The 18990-nt window shown below is 45.5% G+C and overlaps 1 pseudogene; it reads right to left on the bottom strand.

Annotated features, from left to right (window-relative positions):
• Positions 1-8003: 8003 nt before the first annotated feature.
• On the bottom strand, positions 8004-8790 carry LOC120650119 (annotated as a pseudogene).
• Between the last annotated feature and the right edge of the window lie 10200 nt (positions 8791-18990).

Raw genomic sequence — 18990 nt, 5'->3', positions numbered from 1 at the left:
AACAATAAATAAGATGACTAAACTACAGTCAAATGGCTCCTTAAGACATTACGTTCTAGCACCTTATTTACATGCGAAGCTGCCTAGATCCCTCATAAAACGCTTTGTCCTACTGATTTGGCTCACAAATTTCAGGACTCAAGGCAAATACTCCAAAACCACCTGGTGGAGATCCTAGAGGGAGCCATCGCATTTCAGGATTCAAGTCGACTACAGGTCCTCTCAGAACATATTTTAGCAAAATCATTGGAGAAAATGCAAAAGCAAGTTTTGCTAAAAAAAATGTTCTGAGAGGGCCTGTGGTTGCAATTTGCAAGTAAATAAAAAGGAAAAATGGTATCAGCACAAATCAATACTGTAATTTAGATGAAAAGAGAACATTAGTTGGATTAGAAAACACACGCAAAATTAGATCCACAAAGGGTAACCAAATTACAATACAATGGCCATTGTGTACATATGTTGCCAATATCTCGTTTTCCATAATAAAATAAACTTGGCACCATATTTGTGAACAGGGAACACAAAACTACTAGCATTATGCTCTAATACATCAAGATAGATCGGATTGTTATCTTTGTCTGATCTGCATGTATAGGATTTAACTAAGCACCCAAATAATTTGTCTATTCGCATCTGATACAATTTTAATCTATATTTTTCTTTGGGGGGTTTCACTTATCGCCAAAAGGTATCATTATATTTACAACAACACAGCCAACTAATCATCAATCTGTGACATCCCGAAAACTCACCAAAATAAATCATGCGCTAAATTTATTTTTGTTGTTGAGCTCGACTCAAACCCTAACCCTAACTTCCCGGAAACCCTCCTGTTCCGATCTCCCGATCCCCGGAGATCTGACCCGACACCCGAATTCAATCCACGTCTCATCTCCTTCCCATCCAGCGCGACGCGTCGTGACCAGCCACCGCGAATCCCGCCCCCCCTCCTTTTTCCTCTCTCCCCTCCGACCGTGTGCCCCACCTCCCGTGGCCGCACGCCACGCGTGGCCGACCGCAGTCGCGGTCGCCGCTGGCGCGCACCGCCCCCCCTCCTTTTCCTTTCCATCCCTCCCATTTTCTTTTCCCTATTTCTTTTCCTTTTTCCCATTTCTTTTCCCCCTTTTCTCTTTTTCTTCTTTTCTTTTCTCTTCCCCCTTCCTTTCTCCCTCCTCTGCCTCGCTCCCGCTCGCCCGAGCCCCACCAGGCCGGCTCCCTCCCCGCACTCCCTGCTCCCTCTCCGGCCTGCCCTGGCCCTCCCTGGCCGCGACGCCGCCCGCCCGCTTGCACTCCACCCACTCCCCACGCACGCCCACGCGTGCGCACCCGCACGCGCTCGCCGCACCGCGGCACACCGAGCGGCGCACGCTCGCCGCCGCGCACGCGCACGGCGCCCGGCGCGTCGAGCCGCGACGCGCGCACGCGCGCCGCGTGCACCGCGCCGCGCGTCAAGCCGTACCCGCGTCGCTCGCTGAGCCCGCGTGCGTACCCGACCGCGCCGCGCGCCGCGCGTCGCTGCGCCTCCCCGCAGCAGTGCCAGCGCACGCGCTCGCCGCGGCCTCGCCGCCCGCGCCGCCCCGCTCGACGCCGCGACACCCACTGCTGGCGCCCTGCTCGGCCCGCGCGCGCCCACGTGCGCCCGCAGTGCCGCTCGCCGTGCCCTGCCTCGCCGCTCGCGCCGTCACTGTGCTGAACAGCGCCGCCCCACGTGCTCGACGACGGCCTCGCCGCCCTCGCCGCACGCCGCGTCACGACGCACGCGGACGGCCGCACGCCATTACTCCACCCCGTGCCGCTCGCCGGGCCACCTCACCGGCCACACCTACTCACGCCGCCGCACCGCCTTCACTTGGCTATAAAAGGACCCCCCGAGCTCCGCGGCCATCCACGCCACCTCACCGCCGACCCTAGCCTCCCCTCTCGGCCCGCAGCGCCGCCGCCGCAGCCACTCCCGCCCGCCGCCGCCTGCTCCCGTCGCCCCGCTGCTGCACGCCACCCTAGCTCGAGGTGAGGCCGGGGATCGGTCCCCCGTACCCCCCTCTCTCTTTTCCCCCGGTCCACGGCCACCCCCGGAGTCCGGAGCGGCCGGATTGGCCGCCGCCGGTGAGCCGGCGCCCCTCCCCTATTTTGCGATGGGAGGAAGGGGATGAATGGCCATTTTGCATTTAGGCCCCCCTCTCCTCCCATTCTATTAAAGGACCCTTGTCCTTATATCCTTTCTTTTCAAAAAGAACCCTGTCCCTTGTTTTATTTTCAAGAAAACCCTTTCACATGAAACATAATTCCAAGTATGCCCTAGACCTTTCCAGTTTAGTCCAAATATTTCTAGAAATTACAAATAGGTCCCTGCCTTCTCGAGGAGTAATTACAACCAGGCCCCTGACCGACCCCCGAACCTCTACTAAACCTATTATTTCATGAACCTAACGACCTCTAATCAACCCAAAACCTTACCAAGTATCTCTTAACTCAGTTTCGGCCTTACCATTAAGAAACCACTCAAAAATGCCACTTCTATCTTTATATTTTATGTGTTCCCGATTCGAGCTCAACGATGAATCTTTGTTTTGATTGGACGCTTGGTTGTGTGTGCTGTAGACCGCGGAGTGAACGAAGGAGAGCCCGTCAACGAGCAGTTCTGTGAGCAGGAGGACGAGGACCAGTTCCGCGACCCCGAGCCCGAAGGACAGGACTTCCCCGAAGGCTACGAAGACTGCAAGTTCAATCCCATCCTTTGATGCATGTTTCTGTCCTAGTTTTTATGAACACAACCCAATGGCCTGCTTTATAAAAATTGCATATGTTTTGCTTGCATGAAAACACGGTTGGATAGCCACCCCTTGATTTGTGATGACCATTCCTTGACTACCTAGATTAATGTCTGATTTTGCTTGGACGTTAATCGATATTAGAACGCTTAGGACTTTACTCACATTACTATTTATTTTATAAAGAAAATGCGTGCGTATGGGATGGGATAAATGTGGTGTTTTTGTAAAGAAAGTGTAGACGGGATGGATGGCATTTCTACGGATTTGCCATTTAGTGTGCTTGTGCCAATGTGGCAAGGCAAAAGAAGGGAGATATCCATCTTGTCGTGTCTAAGGACCGAGTTGGTGTGTCATCTCACCTAACTCCACTATCGTGCAAACCACTCGACCGTTGAATGGGCAACGGCGTAGCATAAATCCCATTAGTTGGTGTGGTAGCCATCAGGAGAGCTGAGAGCAACGGGTGACTGAGGAAAAGGGATAAGCCCCGAGTGACTTATACCCGGTTATACCTAAGTAAACGGTCGATGACCCCTTGGTGCATCCTGTGATGGCTAGTCAGGCTTAGCTATGGTGGGTAATGGCTATGTTGGGATCTACACCGACACGACGGTGTTCGAGTTGTGGTATCCTGCTTGTGGGTAAAGTTGCACACCTCTGCAGAGTTAAGAATCTATTCGAATAGTCCGTGCCCACGGTATTGGGCGAGTTACGGTGTGGTCACATAACTAGTGTTTCCTTGGGATGGGCTGGTGTGAGTTGTTTTGGAATTATGTCCGGCAGTTGTGCCGTGTGCTACGACGGACGGGGAGTCCGGTAGCAGTTTTAAAACCTGAACTCTGTGTTACTACAAAAACTGTTTTAAAAAAAAAGGTTTTCTGTTAAATGAACCCCTGCATAAAATATCGTTTTTCTGCAAATTAAACCGTAACCTATTCCTTGATTTACTTATGCATATTATTCTGTGATAACCCCCTCCGTGGGTGTGGTTGGACTTGCTGAGTACGTTTGTACTCACCCCACTCTTACTTTTTACAGAAGAAGACCCAGACTTCATACCAGACGACGCCGAGTAGGGTTATCGTTCTACACCCAACCTTGCCTGTGGTACCGGCCTTGTCGAGATGCCTCCGCTGTCGCAGTACTCTGAGCCTGTGGTAGACCCCATGTGGTTTGCGGTCTGGTGTTATGTCGTAGCTTGGTTAGTTATTATTATTATCTGTATCGAGTGTCCTCCAAGGTTTGTACGGTTTTGAACCATCTGATGTAATAAATGTGGCATCAGCCTCCTGGGACTGATGTTTTGTATCACATTTAAGTCTTCTCTTAGGAGGGGACGCTTCACAATCGTCATGAATGTGAATGAGCATGGAGATAAAAAAAATTACTAGTTTGACATAGGCTGACAAATTCAAGCGCAACCATCCAATGCTACATGATAAACATAAACAAAACTGACAAAAGGTATCAGTCTATCTGCAACAACACAGCCAACTAATCATCATGAATGTGAATGAGCATGGAGATAAAAAAAATCACTCGTTTGACATAGGCTGACAAATTCAAGCGCAATCATCCAATGCTAAACATAAACAAAACGGAGTAGCTAACCAAGGCCCACAAATAAAGAGGTATACTCCACTGGCCGCTCTGCCAACTATTACAACCTACACAATAAGAAATTATGTGATCTGTTTAGCAGTTTTTCTATTCCACAATCCACATGCGAGGTAAATAGGAGAAAGATATCTTCAATTTCGGTAGGAATTTTATAACTTTCTTGCCAAACATGAGCGGGCCGAAAATTCAAGGGTTGTCTCGCAAAACCAATAGTAGAATAACAACTTGTTCAGACTAAGATAACTTGCATACGAATCTAAATTACTTAGAATTGTGGTGAGCTTCAGAAAAACTAGTTAGGTTGGCGCGCCATGCGCGCCCTGCAGAAAATTACAAATAGTTGTACTTCAAGCGGTATGTCGTGGTGTGAATTTGAATCTAAATATTAAGATAAAATAAAGAAATAGGTTGCATGGAATTCATTTTTGGAAAAAAATAGTTATGTCGTTTTGTTCATTGCGGAGCCGTAGAATAGGTTCTTTTCTTGCAAATTGATTACTTTTTAAGGCTTTTAGTTTATGTATTTTGTTTTATAGGAGAAATTGTTTTGTATACATTACATTGAATTGGTTTATGGATTTGATAATTTGTTGGAGTATATGTTGGAGTTTATCATTTTTTATAGGAATTTAAAATTTAGAGCGTTGTTTATATGAAGATGGAAAATTGAATATTGTAATGAATAAACGGAGGGGGGAAAACTTGGAGGAGAAGGCTAATATTATAAGGGAAGGGCGTTGGAGAAACGGTGTGGCTTGTTGTCGATAGTAGTGTAGAGTTCATTTTTTTCTAGAGGAATATTGGAAGGTATAAAAAAGATGTTATCGCAAGAAAAGGAGAAGACACAAATCGGTTGGTCCGATAGGAAAGAACAGATTTATATATGTTATAGAAAAGTGATTTATGGTTTTGATAATTTTTATTTGTAGTATATGTTTGAGTTTATGTTTATTTAGAGAGGTTAAAAAAATTGGAGTGTTGTTGTATATAAAATTTAGAAATCAAATATTGGAAAGAATTAAAAATAGAAAGGGGAGCAAATAACAACAAATTAGGGGTCGGCTGCAGTACCGTGAGGCCTACTCTGAACAGTAGTAGGATCTACAGTACGGTGGGCCCCACCGTGAACAGTAATGGGTCTACTATAAACAGTGTTGCGCGGGCCCGACGTGGGCCCCGCCGTGAACAGTAATGGGTCCACTATGAACAGTATTGCGTGGGGCCAGAACCCATGGCAGGTCGCGAAATCTTGGCGCGTTAGTAGTAGTACTTAATTAATTTGGTTCAACATAAAATTTCCAGTTACTTGACTTATTTACAAGAAACACAACAACAAAGTTTGGTTAGACATCACAAATAACCTCAGTTAATGCTGAGCTCAATTGCATCATAGAACCATGCTCCCAACTTTGAGGTATCATCCAATTTCACTTGCACCTATGTACTGTGAGAAAGAAGATATAGTTTGATAGTTTCTTCGACGCTGGAGGCGCTCAGCTTCGGCGTGCCGATGGTGGCGCTGGGGCTGTGGTCCGACCATCCGACCAACGCGCGGTGCGTTGAGGTCGCTTGGGGCGCCGGCGCGCGCGCGCGCCGCGACGCGACGGGGACGGTGTTCCCGCGCGGGGAGGTGGAGCGGTGCGTGCGCACCGTCATGGGCGGGGCCGCCGCGCGCGAGGCGGCGGGGAAGTGGAGGGACAGGGCGCGTGCGGCGGTGGCGCCCGGCGGCAGCTCCGACCGGAGCCTGGACGAGTTCGTGGAGTTCGTGCGCGCCGGCGCCGCGGTGAAGTGGAAGGTGCTGGTTCTGGAGGGAAGCGAGGGTGCAGGGGTCTGAGATGTGATGGCGCGATGCGATCGATGCGTGCCCAGACTGACCTTAAGAAGCCTTCAAATATTGGTGCTTTGTCTGGTTTGTCCAACTTACTATTACTAATTGAAGACTCCTTTTGAGATCTCCAGATGGAGCCATCTAGAATCCTAGGTGGATAGTCTAAAAAAATAGAGAAATCCTACAAATTCTCATAAAAATCAGAAACATTCGGCCATCAATTCAGCAACTCTAATCATAATAGCCATTGGATCTGTTATCTTTTTCTAATAAATTACCCACCTTTATAATTATAAAAATAGACTAAAGTAACCCCTAAATATGTATCTAAATTACACATCTCTGCCATTATAAAAATAATCTAAAATAACCCCTTAATCTTCATGTAAATTACCCACTTATGCCATTATAAAATAATATAGAATAACCCTAAAATTTTTATATATATTATCTAATGATAACATTATAAAAAGTTAAAATAAATCCTAAATCTGAATCAAAATTATATTATTATAATAAAATCTTAAAGCACATCAATATAAAATTTTAAGTTACCATTTCTATCATTTTTATATATTATTTATATAATTATTTATATAAAAATACTAACTATAATATGTTTATCACCATATATTCATGTATAAGAGAAGAGATAAAAATACCAATTTTTATGTTATTTACATAACTCAAGCAAAGCGTTCAATTAAACGCATATCAAATATATATATGGTGTGATGCAAAGTGAAAAAATTATTAGTAACTAAACCTACTGCATTTATTACAATTACATAGTGATAAATATGTATCTTTGCAGTGCTATATTAGAATATTTAATTGGTTGAAGAGAACATGTGATAGATACACTTATGCCATTATAAAATAATATCGAATAACCCTAAAATTTTCATATATATTATCTAATGATAACATCATAAAAAATTAAAATAAACCCCAAATCTAAATTAAAATTATATTATTATAATAAAATCTTAAAGCACATCAATATAAAATTTTAAGTTACCATTTCTATCATTATTGATATATTATTTATGTTATTATTTATATAAAAATACTAACTATAATGTGTTTGTCACCATATATTCATGTATAAGAGAAGAGATAAAAATACCAATTTTTATGTTATTTACATAGCTCAAACAAAGTGTTCAATTAAACACATATCAAATATATATATGGAGGTGTGATGCAAAGTGAAAAAATTATTAGTAACTAAACCTACCGCATTTATTACAATTACATAGTGATAAATATGTATCTTTGCAGTGCTATGTTAGAATATTTAATTGGTTGAAGAGAGCATGTGATAGATAATTATTAGATATCTCTAACTAGCCCGTGCGGGAGTACGGGTTGATAGACTAGTAACAATAATTTGCTTGAGACTTGTTTGTGGTTTGTTTATCTAGCCGATTTTATTTCCGAGTACTGTTCTGGATTACTACTACTTTGGACTCTTTTGTTTATCAAGTATCAATGAATGGCAGCGCTCCTACATTGTATTTTTAAAAAGAAAATATTCGATTCCATCGCATTGATTGGTTTCTTAGGCATAATCAAGCATTAAAAGTCACGCATATATGTAGTTTCATTTGTAAAATAACACATGAAAAATGAGCAAATACATTTTAATTCCCCGACTAGGTAGTGAACCTCGAGGCCATCTAACTTATTCCTTATTATCACAACTTCTTAACCGAAGCATAATTTCTGACATCGACATTATTTATACTAGCTGTGATATCAAATATTCAAACTGTACGTTGTTGATCCGATGGGCTCCAATTTCCTAGGGATATAAATCCGCGAAGCCATGATGGGACCAGCCGGCTTTCATCAGTACCCACCGGTGAACTTGGACTTGAGGAGATCGACGACCTCGGCGTCCACCCGGAGCGCCTTGACGAGCACCGGCGTCGGGATCGGCGGCGAGGACCCGAACAGCGTCAGCGGCACGAAGACGATGCCGGGGTTCTAGCTGTTGAACGACACCACCATATGGTGGCCGCCTCCCTGCCGACGTTGAACTGGAAGTGCATGAGGCCGCGCGGGATGACGAAGGTCTCACCGGCGCGACCACCTTGGAGTAGTACCGGTTTCCGGAGTCGAGGCTGCCGATGATGCCCACGAGGAGCTCACCGCGGGTGACCAGCCCGACCTCGGTGGCGCGCGGGTGGATGTGCGGCGGGTTGGTGCCCCCGGGCGCGAAGTCGACGCGGTTCATGGACACGCCGGGCCACTCGGACACGTCGAGCTCCGTCACGTTGGAGCCGTTCGGGTTCGCCAGCGGGTCGCCCCCGGCGGCGATCCTGGTCGAGAAGAGGAACTCGTCGCCCGCCGCCGACGGCGGCAGGCACGGGTGGCCGTTCACCGACGGCGTGCCGTTGAGGTCGGCGACGCAGAAGTCCTGGAGAGGGTCGGGGTCGGCGGCCATGACGAGGAGAGGAGCCAGCAGCAGCAGCGTGGCAGACAGTGCCGTCAGGGCTTTGCTGAAGTGCTCCATCGCTAGTGAAAGTAAACTTGGGCGGCTCTAGTGAGAAAGCAGCTACTAGCTGGTGTCTGGTGTGTTGCTCTAGTGAGAAAGCAGCTACTAGCTGGTGTCTGGTGTGTTGTGGAGAGCCCTTTATATAGGGAACCATCGTGCCCTTTATATAGGGGCGCATGCAGAAAGATGGCACTATCGTTCGTACCTACGCCGAACACTGCTGCATTCGAGACCACCATTTAGAACAAGCTAATTAGTTTGTAACATACTACCGAGAAAATTGTAAAAATAGGACTCGAAAGAATGCGCTTCGCAAATTTGACATTCTAAACGTCGCCATCGTAAAAATGGGACTCCAAACATTAACCACTTGACTATACTGCCACTTGGGTATTTTTCATCATTTGTCTTTCTTTTTTCATGTATTTAGAGTGTGATATATCCCTTTTGCCCTTGTGCATGGATTACAACTGGCCGGAGCATTCACAGGGCAGTCAGGGCCGCCGCCGCCGCCATCGCCGAGGAAGGCCTGCCGCCGGCGCCGTCCTCTGTCGCCCCGCCTCCCGCAGCACCGGACGACGAGTACGGGGACGACTGGGGCGACCTTGTGCGGGGCGATCCCGCACACACGGGGCTCCTGCAGGACGCGACCCTGCTAGCCGGCACGCGACCATGAGCCGGCGCCAGCGGCAACCTGCTAGCCGCTGGCTGGCGGCAGAGCGGCCGTGCTGATAAAGCAGGAGAGGCAGGACTCGGACCGTTCTTCGACGTCGACGAGGAGGGGGGCGGAGTACCTGATGATGCCGACATGATCCAGCAGTACCTATGTTCGTGGAGATTGTGGCGGCGCCGTCCACTCCGACGCGCCGTGGCCACAGGGGCTGATGGCTCCGGCGCGCCAGCGCAATGCATCCATGCGGTGGGTCGTGGGTGCAGGGATCCCATGGCTGTGGCCTAGTATGGGGAATGAAATGGAGGGTTCGGTGCTTTTGGGGGACCATTACTTGCTTGATTCCATGGCGACTGCTACCTAATCAATCAATCAATCATCTACACTCATCTTGGATTTTGCTAGCGATCTCATAGATCGATGCGTCAGTAGGTGCGTGGTGTCCGTGGCCGTGGGTGCAGGCTGGCTGGCTGCCCGCTGCCGCCCCTGGCAGGCAGACAAGCCGCTGCCCACGCGCCATGCCTGGTCGCAAAGGCGGCCCGGCAGGCTGCTGCAGCTTGCTGCGGGCGTGCAGGCAGGCCTGGCGGCCACCGCCGCTCGGTGTCTGCCACCGCCGATCCCATGCAAAATACAGAGGGGTAAGAAGGTCATTGCACCCTGCCAAATACTTGAAAAGAAAAAAGAAAAGAGGAAAAACCCTAAATTGTAGTATAATCAAGTGGTTAATGTTTGGAGTCCCATTTTTACGATGATGATGTTTGGAATGACAAATTTGTGAAGGACATTGTTTCGAGTTCCATTTTTGCAATTTTCTCCATACTACCTGGACATCCATTTTTTCAGCGACAAAATCTCCATGTGACAAAAAAGAAGAAGACAAAATTGAGCTGCTGTTGTTGGTCAGGGCCATACCGGTTGCTAAGGAACGGAGAATAATTGTTCTGCATGCAGACACTGAGAGAGAGAGAGAGAGAACTCATCTGGAGTACTGCAATTGGCCACGCACCTTTGTGCTCTTGTTCCAATTTCAGATTCTCGCCGGCTACGGCAGGTCGACGGAAGAAAATTATATGCGGCGGTGCCGCACAGCCCTCTTGCTGCGACACCGTCCAGGATTGTGACGCGTGGCATATCTAGCATATCATATCTATCGTCCTATACATACTAGTATAACTCAAGAAAACCTAGGATTTATACAACTAGGGTTTTCAAACAACTCCTAAACGTAATGCACAAGTAATAAATACATACATATGTGTCATAATTTAAATTAATAGGATGTGCACCGGAGCTTGCCATCGGGCTGCTGCTCAGAGCTCGGGTCAGACGGGCCTTGGGCCGGGTTCGCACGCCTCTCCTCATGGGCTTGCTCTGGCTGCTCCTGCGGTGCCGCAATCACCTCATATACGGCGCCCTCAGCTGCGGATGGTACACGAATGCATATGAATGATTGAGTGCAACTCAAACTATATAATCACTATACCCGAAATGAATTGTCCTGCGGACTGTCCGCAACCACATGGCGGACCGTCCGCGCCTCAGTAGCGGACTGTCCGCAACACACTTCTGCAATTCCCCCCAGAACCAACTAGCGACTACCGAGAAGGCAAGCCCCGGACATAACATATATTTCAAATTATTACCATTTATTGTTATTAATTACTTGTGCATTTACAGTTCTTAGGATTTGAATTGAAACCCTGGATGTATGATCCTAAGAAACTATGTACTGAACACTAGACCTGAGTTCGAATAACTGCTAAGCTTATAGGACCGGTAAAAGTCGAGTGATTGTCTGTCACTCGCGAGCTCTATAGGAATTGCTTATTTACTTTCTGTTATCAATATAAGGACGACGGATGGGGTTGTGTTCGACATCATGACCTTGTGTGAGACCCCGTCTGTATTGATGAACTTGCTAAGGTCGCGGTGTGTGGTAGTGCTAGTTAAGTTTTTGAACGTACTAGCCACATGCCGTAAATATGGTACGCGGTAAGCCTAGTAGCCGATTGGACCGGGGAGTGGATATACCTTTCATTATCTCTTAGAGATAGGTTTTATTTTTATGTTGCACAACACTGCGGCTACAAGGGACGAGGTTGGACCTTGGTGCCCTGTAGTCGGGGAGAGTGACCCTATCCACAAGACGGAAAGAAAGGTAAACAGTTGTTTGGGAATGACCCGACGGTGTTCCAAATGTGTGTGTTAAGTCTGCCTGGCCAGGTTAACAAATTCGATTCGAATCGTTCGCTTCTCACAATTTTAGACTGCTTGATCTCTTTGCCATACAGAGTAATAAGAGCAACATTATTATAATCAATCTTGATGTTTGCTTAAAGATCTACCATGGTTGAATAGTAGTTGCTTACATAGAATGGTTAATCAACTAGAATCTTGGAAGCTGAAATTTGAAAGTAAGGACCTACTCTTTATTGTTTTTCAGCAAAAGGAAAACCAGAGCCACACAGAACCTTGCATAGTCTAGTTAGGTGGGCTACGTATACCCGTTGACGGTTAAGTCTTGCTGAGTATTAGAATACTCAGCCTTGCTTTTGAAACCCTTTTCAGGTATGAGTTTTGAGGACCAGGTCGCTAGTTTATCTTGGCCCTGCTCTTTGCCTCCTGGCTGGTCCGTAGAGTGGGATCCGTCTTCGGCCAGCATTGACCCTGACAAGTGATACCATGCTTGGTCTAGCTTGGTATACCTTTGCGACGTGTTGTAGCCGTCGTTTTCTCTTTCCGCTGCTTTTCCAACTCTGAACTTAAAGTTATGGTTTGTATAACCGTTTTACTAAGTTTGGTTTTGTAATAATGTCTTGAACTGGTTGTAATCACTACTGAGCTTGTATTATAAAACATGTGGTTGTAATATCTCTGGACTCGCCTTCGTGCGGGGTATGCTTGTCCGATCCGAGAATCGGTGGTTGTATCGGGACGTTACCCGACAGACCAAGAATTGTTCCGTTTGAAGTGCGTCTGAGCCGGTGTTGCCTTTATGGTGATGGCCTGCGCACTTGAGCCAGGATAATTCAAGTGGTTCTGCCACAGCTGGTATCAGAGCTGCAAGCGTACACCAGAGGTGTTGGAACCTTAAAAATCGCTTTCCGTATAAAATTTGACCAACAAGGTATTTCTAAAAACTACGTTGGATTCTTTAAGGGTTATGCATAGAACGTAAAGTCCTATGGAATTTACGGGAGTTACTAGGTGGCTATTTATGTATGGTTTATGTTATCTGACTTCCAGCACTTTACAATTTTGTCAAACCTTACTCACAAGCAACCCTTAATTTCTGTAACGACGCATCTACGTTAAGGTAAGAAGGTAAGGATCCTCAGTCAGCTGAGGGAGTCTGACCTTCCCGTCGGTGATGCGAGCCGAACGCTGCCCTCAAGCAGTGGCTTACTTGAGGTGCTCCCAATATACCAACTATTAGTTGACTATATTGGAAGTAAAGTGTACTCAGTCAGCTGAGGGAGTCTGACTTTTCCGTCGGCGATGCGAACCGAACGCTGCGCTCAAGCAGTGACCTACTTGAGTTGCTGCCAATATACCGATCTTGGTCGATTATATTGGGAGTAAAGGAACTCGTGAATACGCTATCTCAGTGGCGTATGTTAACGTTGGCCATACAGCGGAAATTGTATGGCATGCCGCTTCTATAGTGAGCGGTAATGTATGGGGACGCTTTCATGAGTGCTGGCATGAAAGGTTCAATGGATATATATATATGTTCTGTCAATTTTCTGCAGGTACACTAACCGTGATTCGATAAGTTAAGAACGGTTAGAATTTATCGGCTAGCTATATAGGGAGAACCGTATCTATGTTATGCCACCGTGCTAATCACGTAAGCCCAACCATAGTTGGCAATTGTTTATCTTGTGAGGAACGAACAGGACGTCCATGCATATTTGGTTGATGTTTGCTTTGATTCCTAGAATTGGAAAATGTTACATGAGTCTTCTTAAGGAATCTATAGAGTTTGTTTTCATGAATATGTTTTAGTGTGGTTAAACAACGAGTTGAATGAAAGCTTGGTTTGGGGAGCATGTTATTAGAACACTTAGATTAAACCCAAGAAAGTCTATGGTTTGAGAGAGGGAGTTTGAGTCATGACTTTATCCTTAGTTCCATCTTGATGTCTTGATGATCTTTTCGTTCCATAGAATCTCAAATGATGAACCAGTACCAATTGTGGTTTGTTTACTTCTTGAGCTTTGTAAATATTTGAGTTAGAATCACATTTTTTTCCGCAGTCTTCTTAAAGTTATATTTGAGAAGTCTTGAGATAATCATATTACTCACATTTGAATCCATTTTGATTCAGATGGCGGACTGTCACAATGTCTTTTGGGATGAGGAGGGATGTGCTCATACTGATTGCTTATACTGGGAGGGCTTTCCGAGGATTTTGTGAGATACACTCCGTATTTTTACTACCCAGACCCACCCCGGTACAAGGGACGCCGGTTTTCTGAGGATGGAGTTCAGAAAAGCAGAGTTACCATGACCATTCCTCAGCACCCCACTTTGGAGTGGCCACCTATTGAGATTGAGGTGATTGGGTATCGTCTTGTGGATGCTTTTGAGACAGCAACTCTCAAAGCTATCACTACTTTTTGTGAGCACCATTCCGAGGAAGTAGCTGCATATCCTATTGGTCTGTTTCCGGCAGTCAATGCTGGCAACGCAGAGTGGCTTTTCAGGACCACCCACTTTGGACACCTAGTTGGAAATGTAGTGGAGGAGACTATTCAGGCTGTGACTAGGTATATGAATGCTCAGTCCCACTATCAGATTCTCCAGCAGAGGCACATGGATCAGGTGATAGACTTGGCCCAGACTTTTCAGCGAGGTCTTCATTTGAGAGACACTCAGATTCAGGGGCTTAATGAGGCCGTTGCTGGGAGAGATCACGTCATTGCACAGTTTGAGCTTCAGGTTCTGGAGCATGGTGCTGAGATAGTGCAGCGTAATACAATGATTGGTTTTCTTCAGGGGCAGGTGCATGAGCTTCAAGCAGATCTGAATGATGCTATGGCCCATATTGGTATGCTCCATGAGCAGCCAATACCTCCAGTTGTTCCAGCCGAGCCTGCAGCAGCAGAAGACCCAGATGAGATTGAGGGAGTTTCTGATTTAGATTCAGAGCATGCGCTTGCCGAGCCTAACCCTTAGCCGGACGACTCTTCCTCCAGTAGTGCTTCCTCTGTGGGCAACCTCGACGACTTCTAGGCACCTTAGGTTTGTCCTAGATAGCATGTGTTTTTTCCGTTGTAGTATATGTACATAGGGAAGAAGATGTTGTAAAATAGCCCTAGGAAGGAGTACCACTTGTTGTAGTATATGTGGTAAGGAGGCTTGATGCTAGGTGTGTACTATAAAGACTACCTTGGTTGTAATATGAATAATAGCTATCAGTTTGGAAATCTGGATCTTCTACTTGCCACATTCTTATCTCTTCATCGGTGCATTTTTTTAAGCTGTTTGATGCATATCGAAATGAAAAGAGAGATCGCCAGATATGTTTCTGAGTGTGATGTCTGTCAAAGAGTTAAAGCTAGTCACTTGAAAGTAGCTGGTATTCTTCAACCTTTACCCATTCCATCCTGGAAATGGGAAGACATTAGTATGGATTTTATTGTCGGTTTACCCAACACTTCGGAGAAGCATGATTCTATTTGGGTAATCGTTGATAGACTCACAAAGACCGCTCATTTTATTCCAGTAAATACAACTTATTCTGCCAAGAGGTATGCCGAGATATATCTCGATCAGATTATTCGTTTGCATGGAGTTCCAAAGACGATCATTTCTGATCGTGGGGCTCAGTTTATTGCACGTTTCTGGGAACAATTGCAAGAATCACTTGGAACCAAATTGATTCGTAGTTCAGCTTATCATCCACAAACTGATGGGCAAACTGAACGAATCAATCAAATCCTTGAAGACATGTTGAGGGCATGTGCTATTCAATATGGCAAGAACTGGGGTAAGTGCCTAGCACTGGCAGAGTTATCATATAATAACAGTTATCAATCCAGCTTGCAAATGGCACAATTTGAAGCATTATACGGTCGAAGGTGTCGAACTCCTTTGAGTTGGTCACAAGCTGGAGAACGCAAAGTATTTGGGCCAGATCTAGTTACTGAGGCAGAAGAGAAAGTCAAGGATATCCAGTCTAATATTAAAGTAGCCCAATCAAGACAGAAAAGTTATGCAGACAAAAGAAGAGATCCTTTACAGTTCAAGGTAGGGGATTTCGTATATTTGCGAGTATCTCCTACTAGAGGTGTTCAATGCTTCGGCATCAAAGGGAAATTAGCACCCCGATACATCGGACCATTTGAAATTATTGAAACTTGTGGACCAGTTGCCTACCGACTTCGTCTTCCTTCTCAGTTGGCCGCCATTCATGATGTCTTCCATGTATCACAACTCCGGAAGTGCATCAAGGTAACCACTGAGATCCTTAAACCACAAGATATCGAGATTGAATCCGATCTATCATATGCGGAGTATGCAATCAAAGTTCTTGACACCAAGGAAAGAAGTACTAGAAGGGAGAAAGTTAAAATGTACAAGATCCAATGGAATCATCATACTGAGGAAGAAGCCACTTGGGAGACTGGAAATTTTCTCCAAAGAAACTTTCCCAACTTTCTTAGAATAAATTCAGGTATCAAACCTTTCCATTCCTTAGTCTTCCTGTAATCTAGGGGCGAGATTCTTTTTAGGGAGGAAGGTTGTGACACCCTAGGTGTCTGCACAAGAAAACTACATTTATTTCCTATGCTTCATGTGTGAAATTGTTTGAGCAAGGGCCTATTTTAAAATTTTAAGGACCTTTGTGTAATTATGAATTGTTCCAAGGTCAACTTTATAGTTTTATTTGAATAGGATGTGAGTTTATAGCTTTTGTGGAGGGTTTATTTGCAAAATGTAGTGTAATCATTGCTTGGCAGGAAATCTTTTATTTCATCCTAGATTTAAAGTGAATTTGCATTGAAAAAGACAAAAGTCCTTTGAATTTAAATTCTCCTTATGTTTTCAAAAATAACTCTTTAACCTTTGATCAAATCAATTTTTGCACAACATCAAAGTTGTAGATCTTGAAAAGTTGAACAACTTTCATGTTGGACACTTTTTCATTTGAGCCCTAGACTAAAAGTTATTGGTGGTTTACATTAAGATACCTTAAATTTTGGAAATTGCAAACTAGTCCTTTCTTCCACCTCCAGCCTGCCTGCCTGCTCCTCTGCTCCACGCCGCCGGCAGACAGCGGCGCTGCCACTCGCCGCTGTGGAACCCGCCGGGAGGCCACCTCCTGCTGCCAAGCTGCTCCACGCATCGCGCCCAAGCTTCAACCGCCCCCTACCCTTCGCGCTGGAGTCCTTAAGCCGTGCCACGCGCCCAGAAAACCCCTGCCGGCCGCCACCTCGCCGCCACCATGGCCCGGCCAAGACAGCGCCCCAGAGCCCTATCTTTCGCGCGCACCAGCACTACAAGAAACACTGCAACCCTGTCCCCTCATTCTTTCGCCATTTCCCCAACCCCAGACCCCAGAACGTCGTCGCCGCTCCGCCCGAACGCCGGCGAGCTCGACGCCGCCGTGAACCCGCCACTGCAGCCCTCCTCCGCTCGCACTGACCCCTCCATCAGCTGTGCCTCGACCTCGCGCAGCTCACCCACCCCTCCTCCTTGCCCAGAACTCAGCGGAGCGCCGCCTCCGCCGTTCTCCTCCGCTGTCGACCCACCTGCTCTCGTCGCGCCGCCGCTACAGGCCATCCTGACCTCAACCCCGGGCATCTACAGGTGCGCACGGACTTGGTGAAGCTCCCACGCCCCTCCACCCTCGCCGCCGACGATCACCGTCGCTGGATTTGGCCAGTCAAACCCGCGCCCTTCCTCTGACCACAGCCAGGGACCTCGGGTTGAAAGAAACAAAAAACCAGGGGGCTATCTGCGAAGCCCGTGACTCAAGTGAATAGTGTCTTCAGGGACTTCTTTGTTATTTTTGTTGCAAACTTTGAAATTCCATAGAAATTCATAGAAAAATCAGAAAAATGTAAATCCTGATGTTTTGGAATCCTCTTGAAGAGATCTTTGCAGTAGAATCATAATATGTTGGGTTTTAGATGAAAGTTTTTGCTGTAAAAATTGATTTGTGTTACTAGTATTTAAATGCTAGTTGTTTTTATCTTTTTATTAACTGATGATTGAAACCATGTATTGCTGTGAAATTTTTATGGTGAGATTTTCATGTGACCCTAGTGTTTCTATAAAAATTTCGTGGTCATTCCTTCTGTTTAGCTATTTCTTTGATTTAATATTTTTTAAGTGAGATTTAATCATGTTAAATAGTTTACTTATTTAGAAATTCCTGGTAATTTTTGTAGAGCCTTGTTTTAGTCATATGTTACTGTCTGTAAAATTTGAGCACTAGTTCATATTTAGAACAGAAGCTACAAATGAATCTTGTTAGTTTGCTCCCAGTTTTGTTTATTTTCTCAGAATAAATTCTGTGTAGATTAAATCTTGAAAAATTTACAGTAGCTAATTTAGCTCAGTGTAGACCTCCTGTTAAATTTCTATATTCTAGGTTGCTCTGGTCTATCCTATATAATTCAATCTTGTTCTAGTAGTTGTCTGAATAAATGATTTGTCCTGAATAAATGGCTGCAGGATTTGGTATGAAATCTGCAGGGTAGATCACTATGTTTACCTTCTGTTTGATGTAATTTTTTTCTAATTTTACTACTGAATGTGTGCTGAGTGGTTGATTTATTAGCAAACCATGTTTTACTTGCTATAGGAAATAATTACCACTTGTTTATGAAGTTAGTGAGCTTCTTTTGTGCTGTTGATCATGATGCCTTGTGTAGTTAGAAAAGTTAGTTATCTACTCTATAAACGATTGCCCATATACTAAGTTGTGTTGCTATTTGTAGACTACAACTTTACCATGAAATGAGCGTGTTTGTAATTTCATCTATTGCATTACATATAGATACGACTGCTCTATCGGACGAAACATACGAGCTGATCCCGGAGTCCGAAGGAGGTGTTCACGAAGCTCAAGTGAATGCCGCCGTACTGACTGAAGACCCGGACCAAAGCCCGGAAGAGCCCAAGGCTAACCTAGCTAGGGACTACCAAGAAGGCAAGCCCTGGACATAACCTATATTTCAAATTATTACCATTTATTGTTATTACTTATTTGTGCATTTACAGTTCTTAGGATTTGAATTGAAACCCTAGATGCATGATCCTAGGAACCTATGTACTGAACACTAGACCTGAGTTCGAATAACTGCCAAGCTTATAGGACCGGTAAAAGTCGAGTGATTGCCTGTCACTCGCGAGCTCTATAGGAATTGCTTGTTTACTTTCTGTTATCAATATAAGGATGATGGACGGGGTTGTGTTCGATATCATGACCTTGTGTGAGACCTCGTCTGTATTGATGAACTTGCTAAGGTCGCGGTGTGTGGTAGTGCTAGTTAAGTTTTTGAACGTACTAGCCACATGCCGTAAATATGGTACGCGGTAAACCTAGTAGCTGATTGGACCGGGGAGTGGATATACCTTT

The sequence above is a fragment of the Panicum virgatum genome, chromosome 9K, assembly GCF_016808335.1.
Source record: "Panicum virgatum strain AP13 chromosome 9K, P.virgatum_v5, whole genome shotgun sequence".
Lineage (NCBI taxonomy): Eukaryota > Viridiplantae > Streptophyta > Magnoliopsida > Poales > Poaceae > Panicum > Panicum virgatum.
This window is presented reverse-complemented; position numbering and strand designations above follow the sequence as displayed.